The sequence below is a fragment of the Sebastes fasciatus genome, chromosome 20, assembly GCF_043250625.1.
Source record: "Sebastes fasciatus isolate fSebFas1 chromosome 20, fSebFas1.pri, whole genome shotgun sequence".
NCBI classification, from domain to species: domain Eukaryota; kingdom Metazoa; phylum Chordata; class Actinopteri; order Perciformes; family Sebastidae; genus Sebastes; species Sebastes fasciatus.
In genome coordinates this window covers 5,295,497-5,307,808 of record NC_133814.1, presented here as the reverse complement: position 1 = coordinate 5,307,808, position 12,312 = coordinate 5,295,497, and the positions used below count along the sequence as shown (strand labels likewise).

The window sequence follows — 12,312 nt, the reverse complement described above, 5'->3', positions numbered from 1 at the left end:
GAACGCTTAAGTCACATGACTCTGTTGTCACACATGCCAATATTATTCCACCAAACCCATTCTCAATATAGAACAGAAAGTAAAAAGTGCTTAATCATTTGGCAGCCAGGTGTGTTCACTGAAACAAAAACAAAATCAATGTAATATTTTTAAGCTAGAAATGTGCAAAATATAGTTACACTAGATGGTAAACTGTTTAGCGAATACACTCTATTTTATATTCAATGTTTATCTATTGCAAAACATTGTAAACGACTAAATCCACCATGGTCAGGCACTGCTGATTTGTTGAATCAATGAAGTCTTGTGAAATACTGGCCTTAAAAGCAGCACTGGGACAAGTTTGAACCAATATTCAAAATGCCCCATTATCATTAGTGAAATAAGTCAACAAAAGAATGGTCAATATCTCAGCAAACTAAACTGAAAATAAAACAAAACATTGAACTACTAAGTGAAAGTACCGTGAAAAAGTGAAAGTGAAATGTTCGATGAGAAACAATAGGCCTATTCTGTGTTTAATTACATTGCCTTTAATTGCATTGACTCATCAAATTGATTACTATGGGCATAGAGCTATTGCTTTGATCTACAGTAGAACTTTGTCCCTTCACAATTTTTACTATAATTAATCACTGAGTAACACACGCAAATAAAAGAAAAAACTAAATTAAACAAAATTAGCATATGAGAATGAAACATGTTTTATTTTCCAGGCTAAATATCCCTTAAAAGTTATAGGAACTACGGCCATTTTCAAAATTCATATATGTTATTTCTATGGTCTACGACAGTCCAAAAAAATATTATTAAACATGAACACCTCTCTGCCAAATCCGATGTTATAGGGTATAACATCTGGAGCTGCTCCATAGACAATGAATGGGAGACTGATTTTGTGGACCCACAGAATGTTTGTTTTCTTTTTTATATCCAAATGAGCTTTATTCTATTGTAATGACTCAGTTGTGGAACAAAAAAATTACCAATATACTACCTTGTGTGCCCTCAGTGTCATCTATAACATCTTTCCCAATTAATTGTCTATGGAGCTGCTCCAGACTTCAACCCTATGAAAAGTTTGAGGTTTAACATTCTAGTTATTGGATTTGGGAGAGAGTTTTTTTTTTAATAATATTTTTTGGACTGTCTTAGTCCATAGGAATAACATGTATGAATTTTGAAAATTAGTGTAGTTCCCATTTAAAAGTTTGGAGGATATACAGTATACTAATTACCTTCTTCTTTAGGGGGTTAATAAACTAAATGCTATGTATCTACATTTCGACAATGGGTGTTGGGCCTACTTGAAATGCACAGCCTCTCTGCTACATTGGTTCTGGTTATGGATAAAGCTAGGGCTCATGGGCGTTTGATTAATTGAATATTGGTCAAACAAGAAATTCTTATTCTCTTATCTTGATTATTTTTTTGGCTATGGAGAGGGTACAAGGAGTGCAATTACAAAATAGCCACACAGATGAATCTGTGATCATCAAGAAATGTTTTTCTTTTCAAAACGTGTCCAGGAACAACATCATCACATGCTTCAAGGCTTTTGAAGCAAACTGCCCAAACCAGAAAAGCCAGTGTTCTACAGAGTCCAAGTATCACTCATCATTCTGATATTGTTCTCTCTGTACATAGCTCTCTGTTTAAGTACAACTAAAATTCCTGTAATAGCAGTACCCCTGCATTAACAAATAGTTTATAGAAGGAATGAAAGACCTGCTAAAGACAAGGTAACGGACAAATGTCAGTGGGGTATGTGGCGTTTGGCCAAAGAATAGTGTGAGAGCAACCACAGGGGGTCAACAATATCAGCTTTGTAAGATAAGATAAGATAAGATATACTTTATTGTACCGCAGGGAAATTTGGTTTGGTCTCCAAGCCGTGCTGTACATTTGGGTTAGCTAGAGGGAATTATGATACAATAAGGCTGGAGCCACAGAATGTATACAATGCTGATGAAGTCTCCGTGACGTCACCCATAGGTTTCTGAAGAGCTGTTGTGAAGCTCAAGGTGGATGGCTTTGGCCATTGCCATCTTGGCAGTGACGACAAAGCCTAAAACTCCCAGCAAATCCAAAAATGGACAAAGAAGTGGATCGTTGGTGGAGCTGAGGCGGGCCCGGGTGACGCAGCAGAGCAGACAGCTAGCAGCTAGTTGTCATGAATGGAGAAATAAGCAATCGAGACTAAAACCGTTCTTTTTGTACCAGGCTGTAAACATGTTTATATCTTCTGTAAAGTTGGGCATTTCAACATGGGGGTCTATGGGAATTGACTGACTTTTGAAACCAGCCTCAAGTGGCCATTCGAAGAACTGCAGTTTTTTCCACTTCCGCGTTGGCTTCATTTCTCAGCACCGGAGGTTGCCGGTTGCTTGGCTGAAGCCTAGGTGACACTGGATAAAAAGGCTGGAAGACACCTTGGAAAGGTTCTGTAACCGTCCTAATTGTACTTCCCAATGGCCCAAACAATACTCACCTACTTATTAAAAATGGTCCATACTGTATGAGGCCTGAAGTGAGGTAGGCCTCAACTTGAAGCCCAACTTGGCTCAAGCATTTGCTCAAATGGGTGGCCCTTGTCGGTCCTGAGGATGGTTACTCACATGGACCACATCTGAACCTTTAGCAACACTCATGGGCAGACATACATTATATGGATATAGACACAAATGAAAGACAGCCAAAATGAAACCCCATAGTTGTCCATGGGGTCTAAATATACCTGGTGACCTGGAGGGGGTTATTTTAAATGATAATTTCAGCATGTTTATACTGCTGTAAAACAAATTCAATATATCGTAGTCACCAGAATGCTGCTTGCAGCCCCGAACAGCTGAGTTTAAAAGAAAATCTTATGTTTTTTCCAAATAAGTCTCGAGGATGGAACAAAATCCTTTAGCGAGTGAGTATAGGACGCCCACTTCTGGTGCATTAAGTGTATAAACACCAATATGTCATTTCTTTGCCTGCCCTTTTATCCTACACATTTTCCTTTCCCTCTATTTAGTAGCTTTAAGGTCACTCTGGACATACCTTCTCCTAAATCTCTGCTTCATAAAAACGTCAAAATATAGTTTAAGTACATTTTGCAGTAAGGTGAGCTGAAAATGAGAGTGTTTAGAGAAAGCCATGCCGTAAAAGGACTAATGAGAAAAATGACAGACAACGATAGGGGATGACAGAAGAGAGAGACTGAGACGGAGAAAAAAGACAGAGCGAGACATAGAAAAGTGGAGTCTTAGACTGAAGCAGCCAGGTTTCTGTAAGCCTCTATCGCCATACTTGAGACAGGAGTATTAGATTAATGCTCACTGGAGCCATTAGGATGACTAGAGGATATCCTCTTCAGCTCCAATAGAGCTCACGAGAGTAGGAGTGTATGTGCTGGTCAGGTAGAGACTAGAGGACTTCCTGCTTCATCTTTCCATAAATGAAGAATTGGCTTGCTTTTAAATACATCATTTTCATGCTGGAAGTATGCCCAGAAGTTATAACTGTGTGCAAACGCGTAGTTTGAGTGCAAGCAGGCATGATTATGTGTATTTGACTACTATGAATATTAGCCTATCTATAGGCTAGACATCTCATAAACTAAGAAAACAAAAACACAGAGATAAAAAGAATGAAATTGACTAAGTTAAAGATCTTTATTGGTATTTTCAACCAAAACAAATCCAACCACCACCCCAAAAAAACAAGTTTCAACAGCAGAGATCACAAAACCTGGATATATAGGCTAACAGGCTGGACCTATAAGGTGAAGCTATAAATACCATAAATACCACCATTTGAGTGAACTCAACCCATTTAGATAACAGTTCTACATTTTGTGAAATGCGTACTCAGTTTCTTGCCGAGATTTTAGATTAGTATCACTCTCATATCTGTGCGCTAAATATGGAGCTGTAGGCAAAGTTGACGCGATAACACATTAACACAAATTAATTTGAACGCCACTAATTTCTTTAACGCATTAATGCAACTTGTGTTTGCAATGCTCAGTTTTAAAGCTAGATCATCATGTGAAACTAGAAAACCTAAGGAATCCATTGGTACCAAGCATGTCATTACACTAAATTTTGGTGAGGACAAACTGGCATGGCCATTTTCAAAGGGGTCACCTGACCTCTGACTTCAAGATATCTGAATAAAAATAGGTTCTATGGGTACCCACGAGTCTCCCCTTTTACAGACATGCCCACTTTATGATAATCACATGCAGATTGGGGCAAGTCATAGTCAAGTCAGCACACTGACACACTGACAGCTGTAGTTGCCTGTTTGGCTTGAGTGGTGCCATGTTATGATTTGAGCAATTTTTTATGCTAAATGCAGTACCTGTGAGGGTTTCTGGACAACATTTGTCATTGTTTTGTGTTGTTATTTGATTTCCAGTAATAAATATATACATACATTTGCATAAAGCAAGCATATCTGCCCACTACCTGACAAATCTCCCTTTTTAAGGTACATTTTGAACAGATAAAAAATGTGCGATTAATCATGATTAATTATAGACAATCATGCGATTAATCACGATTAAATATTTTAATCGATTGACACCCCTAGTAAAAAAATATCTACCAACAACTGTAAAACTTTCTATTCTTATTATAGCACAAGAAATACAGGAGAAAAGGAGGCTAAAGATGATAGTGAATAACACCTCATTCCTTTTTCATCAGTTTTTAGCCAGCGTCTGAATTCAATCTTTCATCTCATTCAAGCTTTAATTTGTAGAAACAGAGAGAACATTTAGTCTTGGCTCGAGCTGCAGGGGCAGTGGTATTGTATGTGGCTGTAGACCAGTTAAGTTTTTTCCTCTTTTTTTTTTTTTTAAACACTACATCTCATTTCCCCCCTGCTCCGCGTGGCGACCTCACCTTTCTGTCAATAAGTCAGCCAGACGCTACTTCATCTAGCAAATTGTTGCGGTTTAGATATTCCTGATCGCTGAAACATACTTGTTTCCCTCATTGCCCTGCGTTCATTTGTCCAATATTTGCAGTAGAAATTGCCTTATAACATCCACCTGTTCCCAATTATGCTGTTTGTTATCATGGTCGGCCACCTGCATGGTCTACGTATGAGTGCGTGTGAGAGTTTGCTTGTAGGAATACATTCATATTTGATTGCATAAGTGTGTCTACCTCTGTGGCTGTGCTTAGGACCATGTGTAGGCTACATGCTTGTTAAAGTGGTAGTCCTGGAGTTCTTTACGTTTGGTATCATTTTTGTTGCTAAACTCTCATTGCTGGATTGCTCATTGCAATACGTTAGGTAGGTTGGGAGGCTAATTTTCTGTTGATGAAGTTTCGGTAGGCGTTGCTCATGTTAGCTCGTCTTCTTGTGTTTACAAACTGGAAATACTTCCTGAGGATCACCCCCCCCCCAAAAAAACAAACAAAGCTAGAGTGTTGACAACAACAAATAATCCAGTGCCAATGTGTTCAGCCAGTTTGGTGCCAGTGATGAAGGAATGGAGGCCAACAATGAGTAAATTGGTGGCAGAAGGATGAAAGGAGGGAGCGAAGGAGTAGCTTAAAGGCAGAGTTGTTAAAGCCTGGCCGGTACCTTCAGTGTCCAAACATTTTTATTTCAACCAATCACAACAGCAACACATTCTACACACGTCGCCAGAGAGAAATGAATCACTGAAATGTGCCAATGAAATGCTTTGTCTGCAAGTGTTTTCTCTATATTAATGACAAAAAGTAAAGCAAACAAATTACAAAGTGACAGTAAAAGTAGAATGATATAATTGGGGTTAGAGCTTCGAAGGTCATAATTCATAGATTTAGCTAAATTAATTTTAAAAAGACATAATCGACAGGCGAATATATACTTAAAGGAGGGGTAGTAGGAAAATGTCTGGGATCCAATGACTAGTTGGACAATTTTATGCAGAAAACATTAGCCATTTAAAGTTCCCAATTTCCTGACAGTTAAACTACATCATAAATACAATACAATAATAAAACACTGAAGAAGATGTATAGTAAACCTTGTATAATGTAATTGTAATGTAATTGCTTGCTTTGTTTAGTGGACAAGATGACTGATCTGTAAAGCCATTTTGTTGTTTCATTATGACTTTAACACTAGGACCGCCAGGCTCTCTTTAGGGGTACTATTTTCTCCAAATCCCACGCCAAAGAGCGCCTGTATCCACGGTGAAGCAAAAGTACCGTAGCATATGGAACAAAAATTTTTTTTTGAAAGGCTAAATGCCAACAAATGTGGATTGAAGCAGAAAACCCATCTATTTGGTTTTCTAAATGTTATTCAATATGACAAGACAGACGTGCAAAATCGGTATTCAGGAAAAGTCAGGGCAGGAGGGAAACTTATCATAAACTATGGTGGAATAATTTAAATTTCCGCACAACGTTAAACGGTGTGGTTTATGGGGGTCTTAGTGTTAAAGGTGCTAAATGCAAGATTGGGAGTATATATTAACGGTGCTAACAGCACTCACAGTGAACAACGCACCAGTGCTGACAGAGCTAACAGAGTTGACCTGGGGGGAACTGGAGGGTGGGTGCTTTGGTGCCGCAATGGCGCATTGGGTCCGGTATGAGCGCAGCGCAGAGCGGCGGCCGTAAGCTAGCCAGTGGGGCATGCTCACATGCACTTACATGCACTTATCAAAGACAAAAAACAAAAATATTGTGCAATGAGCTGCTGCAAAAGGCTTCCCTCCTCCTCCTACAATTTTTTTAGTCTCTTTTAGCTTATTGTTTTGTTTTTCGGGCCAGTGAACTTCACTCATCAATCTAGTTTTCGAGCAACAGGCATTTGTTTTCAGTGAAAAAGCTCTAACAAACAATATACTGTATATAAGTGGACGTAGTCCCTGTGACATCACCCATTGGTTTGTGGACTACGGTTTTGAAGCCTTGAGGTTGAACTTTGGTCCGTAGCTATCTTGTTTTTTTGCAGTCAGAAGTGACACGAGAGGGTGGAGCTAAGTACAACCAAACGCTGAATAAGACTTTTTCAGGAAAACAAAATGTTACAATTAACTTTTATGAACTGAAAACACACTGTGAAAAGAGTTAAAGTTGAAAACATAGACAAGACCGGACAACGCCGTGGTAGTGACCTGTCAATCACAAGGTAGCCACGCCATGAAGCACACCCTGCTTTATTTTCTATTTGACTCTAAATGGGACCACCATTTACTAAATGAACATCATGCTGTATTGAAGAAGACTTGAAACTAGAGATTGAGACCATAAACTCATGTTTACAATGTTTACTGAGGTAATAAATCAAGAGAGAAGTAGGCTCATTTTCTCATAGACTTCTATACGATCAGACTTCTTTTTGCAACCAGAGGAGTCGCCCCCTGCTGGCTATTAGAAAGAATGTAAATTTAAGGCACTTCCGCATTGGCTTCACTTCTCACACCTGGAGGTTGCTGCTTGTAATAAACCCACTGTACACCAAACTGCTTAAAGACAAAGCTAGTGTCTAGCTGGTGAACTTAGTGGAAAATTTAGCTAGCTAGAGAGCCAAAACAGAGGTTAAATGAGAATTAATATTGGATTTCCATTTGTCAAGAGGGCAGAAGCATGACTCTAAATGAACGCTAATGTTGCTCCATGACTGCTGAATGTGTAAACAGGTATCGGTTCGGCTCGCCATAATAGCTCTATAAGATGACAATATCTCAGTGTTGTGTTTTCAGCTATTCCCTCTGCCCCCATGGGCCCAAAAAATGGATGATGTGAATAGTCATCGTTTTTCATAGTGAGACAGATGAAGATGTAAAACAGAGAAATGGAGGAATGGGATGTGTTGAATGGACGGTTAGCAGGAGGGATATTCCTGCACTTCTCTCTCTCTCTCACTCACTCTTTTTCATTATGTGCCAACATCCTTTGGCTCCTACAGCTCGACTGATGTAGATTAAGGTGGACTGGCCAAATAGACTGAAGTAGCCCAGTTGTTGTAGCTATGGCTCCAGTGGCTCCAGGGAACCAGGCACGTGGAGTAGCAAATGTTTGTTAATGCCATATGTGCTGTACCGCTGTGTGCACATACTTAGATATTATGTGTATGCATGTGTGTATATGTGTGTCTCAAGTTTCCAGATGAAGTGAGGGTTTATGCTATTTAAATTGGCTCATACATCATACTACCGGCCCATTATTACTGAGGTCTGCTATCTGAACCACACATCTCCCGCTCCGTTTTTGTGCTCTTTATTTGCATAAACTGGTCACTGGTTTGAAAAACGTTGATCACAAATGGTGCGAGGAAAAACTGGAGGTTTGCCTATCTGCTTCAATTTGTTCTTTCCATTTTCTTTACCGCAACGCTGCAGTATCTGAGATTTTAGTCAGAGGAAAAACACAGGAAAAAAAGTTTCTCTCTTTCAGCAGTGGAATTGCTACAGTCACAAAATCTGACCAAACCCACATCGGATATACTGTAAGTCCTACAATCACAGAACTGAGGGTTTTCAGTCATGCTGCAAATCTAGAGACCTGCACGAAGGTACGAGCCAGTCAGGTAGTCACAGTCAGTATTCTATTTAGGTGATCCAGGTCCCAGGACTCTCTTGGGCATGCTGGCATGGCTTACAGCGACACTTTAAGGAAGCACCATAATGTTCTTAGTAACACCTTTGCTTTTCCTGCCATGACATGTCAAAATGTCTGCTTAGCGCTAGTTATTCTTAATGCTTGTCATCGGTGCCGCCGGGTCGGATTCTCCGCAAAATCAGACAAAATCATGCAGGTTCACCAGAAACTCCTTCAGCTCAGACTCCAGCGGGGCCTCCGGCAGCAACCAGCCCACCACATAAAGACCCAGATCCGGCTTCGCAGCCGCCTTCGACCTGCAGTCAGAGCTCCGGCGGGAGGTGAAGAGCTCCACACCCGGCAGCAGCGACTCCTCTTCCGGCCAGGAGCAGAGCTGCGCCTCAACTGCTCCGCCGGTCCCTGCTGGGAGCCATCACCAACACCACACTGCTGAAAGCCTAAGCCGTATTACTGGGCCCGCTGGAGGGAAGGGAGGCACGGGAGAACCAGAGCCAGAACTGAGCGGGGTAGACTGTCAGACCATGATGCAGTAAAATGAGAGGGTTTCTAAACGGAATATGGTGCTCGGAAACACTACCGCTTTTGTCCACAGGGACGGCAAAAGTTCCTAGTAGTAGCTTTAACTTCAAATTAATATTCAATGATGCATTTAATTTATAACTGACTTTGTCTTATCACCTAAAGCCATAGACTGTATATAAGAAGTGGACGTACTGCCCATGACGTGTGACATTGGCTTGTGGACTGCTGTTTTGAAGCCTCGAGTTCAGCATTTTGGCCGACTCCATCTTGATTTTTTGCAACCAGAAGTGACACAAGAGGGTGGATCTAAGTACAACCGAATGCTGAATAAGACATTTTTAGGCGACTAAAATGTTAGAATTAACTTGAAAGTGAACTGAAAACACGCTTTGAAAGGGTTAAAGTTTAAAGACGAAAACACAGACAACTACCAGGCTGGACAACGCCGTGGTATCAGAAGAAGCGCATAAAGAGGGACCTAATGGCTATCAGTGTACATTAAAGGTCCCATATCATGCTCATTTTCAGGTTCATACTTGTATTTTGTGTTTCTACTAGAACATGTTTACATGCTGTAATGTTTAAAAAAACCTTTATTTTCCTCATACTGTCTGCTTGAATAGACCTGTATTTACCCTCTGTCTGAAATGCTCCGTTTTAGTGCATTTCAACGGAATTGCAACAGAATTGCGTTGCATGGCAACAGTTTGGGTCCATGTTTACTTCCTGTCAGCTGATGTCATTAACATACACTGCAACCTGGAATATACTGGGACACATTTAGAATGTTTACGTTTAAAACCGTGTAATGGTCTAAATATTGTATATTTGTGACATCACAAATGGACAGAAATCCTAACGGTTTGTTTCAAACGCACAATTTCTGAATACGGACTGTGTGTATTTCTCTGTATATTGAGCGCTTCGATACTTTCACAGTATTTATAAAGCCCTTAAACCTGCTTTATAATTTAAAAAACCTGAAAATCTTACTTTTTCAATATGGGACCTTTTAAGTAGTTGGGTTGAGGTACTGTATTAAATACTTTTTTTGAGATACAGTTGTGGAATATCACATCTCTTTGTATTTGAAAAAGCTGCCCGTGAGCAAAAGCTTGGTGCACTAATGCTCTTTCTTTGTCATCTTGAATAAAAGTATAAAGTCCATGTATAAATGTAATACATAAAAGTTTTGATGGCAGAGGATAAAGAAACCCTAGATGCTGATTTGTGGTCAGTTTTTCTGCTTTCTCGCTGATGGTCTAGGATTGGGATTTGGGAGATGGGGGAACCTGATCCAGGCCTGTTGCTCCCGTCTGAGAGGAGAGCGGCATATGGAACGCATCCACCACATACATACATTTTTCACCATCACCCTTCTCTCCTTTCTCCATTGTTATGCTGAGTTCCAAATGGGACTCCGGTTGACCGGTGGTGCCATTTATACGCCAAATGCTCTGCACTCTTTCATCCTTATGACTCTGGGAATGGCTCTTGTCTTCTAAAGTGTCTTTAAATGACACAAGGCCGTAGCATTAAGAGGTAACAAGTTTCAATACCCAAAATTTTGTTAGAGGATGTCAGTTAACTGGCTCATAAATTCCTTTATTTAACTCTTAGGTGCATGTGTGGGTCAAAATTAACACGACTGGTCTGCTTTTTTACTTAAATCTTTCACTTTAAGAAAAAAAAGTAAATATCATTACCCCAACATTTTTGACCCACCTCCATGGGTCAAAAATGACCCGTATGCATTTCCTGTGGAAAAATATTGGACCCATTCATCATTTTGAGTTATTTATGTCAGGTATATACACTATTAATTCTAGTATAAAGAGTGACAAAGTACGCTGTTTGTGTCCCATGTGAAACCAAAAGTCAACACGTTAAGTTATTTTACATTACGGAGTTACAGTATCTTACGTTACTATGTTAGTATTTTAGTATGTAACCACGTCACGTACTACGTCACGTTATGTAACAAACGTACTTATTGTAACCCAAAAATTTCACAACGTTAAAGAACTTTCATATATTTTGTTTTGGGAGTCATTGGTAAACAACCTGTTCTGCCATTTAGATATGAGGATATGTTGCATCTGTCCTTAGCGTCACCACTCAGCTATATGTACCCAGCAAGAAAATGTCAAGTTTGATACAAGCAAGTATTATCTGTATATTATATATTTATCATTGCCACGGATGTAAGGGAATACTTCGGCAAGTCGCAGACTCACTCATCCCGGTACACCCCTGCTCACTACGGCAAGCTTAAACCTAGTTTAACACAACAGCGTTGGCGTCTAGTGCGTGTGCGTGTTTGTAGTCCCGCCATGCCGGCTGTTCCTTTTACACAAACGGAGATTTGGCTCTGCCTCATGATCTTCCTCCGCCGTTGGTTCAGTAGTGAGCAACAACAACGGCAAACAATTCAATACCCGTTGGGTTAGACTAAAAATCACACATCTCATTAAAAGCAACCCAGACATTCACTAAATGATCACGATATTTCCTAAAAAGAGTTTAATAAGGAGCCTGTCACACCACTCATGAGGTGTGCCAATCCAGTTCATTGCAGCAATGGGGAGGTGTAGCGTTGCAAAAGTCTAAGACCAGCCACAAGACAGAAGCAAACCAGGGTCAAGAGTAAAGAATGCCAGTTCTGCCCAAGTAAAAATGACTGCAACCTAAACAATTGTGTAAAATGCAATATGCATGTGTGCAATGATCACAGCCAGAAACAGGTAGTTTGTCTAAAATGCATAAATGCAAATCTTCAATAATTATTGCCTTTACAATTGATGAACAATTATGTTGTGCAAATTCATGAAGACAGCAGCTATGGCTCATTTTGTGAACCTACACTCTTCCTAGCAGTGTATACATCTAAGTTTAAGTTAAAGAAAAGTTGATGCATTCAAAACCTCAAAGAATTGGCAGAAAAAAGGTTGACAGTTATTTACCTGTTTTGTAATACATGAATTGTATCAGTTAAATTTTCCAAAATGTACTGTAAAAGAGTCAGACAGAAATAAAATGAAAGAATAACATGTGAAACTAAATATTTCATTTTTATAAGTTTTTCCCTCTTCAGATAAAGGCTAAAAAAAAAGAAAGAAAAAAAAGAAAGATCATGGCCAAGGCTCTTTACCTCTTTGGCTTTTCGCTTTAGGCAGATTGTGGTTTTGTTGCAAAGCCTCCATGAATAATCTGAGACAGGCCT

At 39.7% G+C, this 12,312-nt stretch overlaps 1 long non-coding RNA gene across 1 annotated transcript in view; it reads left to right on the top strand.

The window, feature by feature from the left end:
• LOC141758694 (uncharacterized) overlaps positions 1 to 12,312 on the top strand; it is a 457,042-nt gene that overhangs the window by 140,760 nt on the left and 303,970 nt on the right. The window lies entirely within an intron of this gene.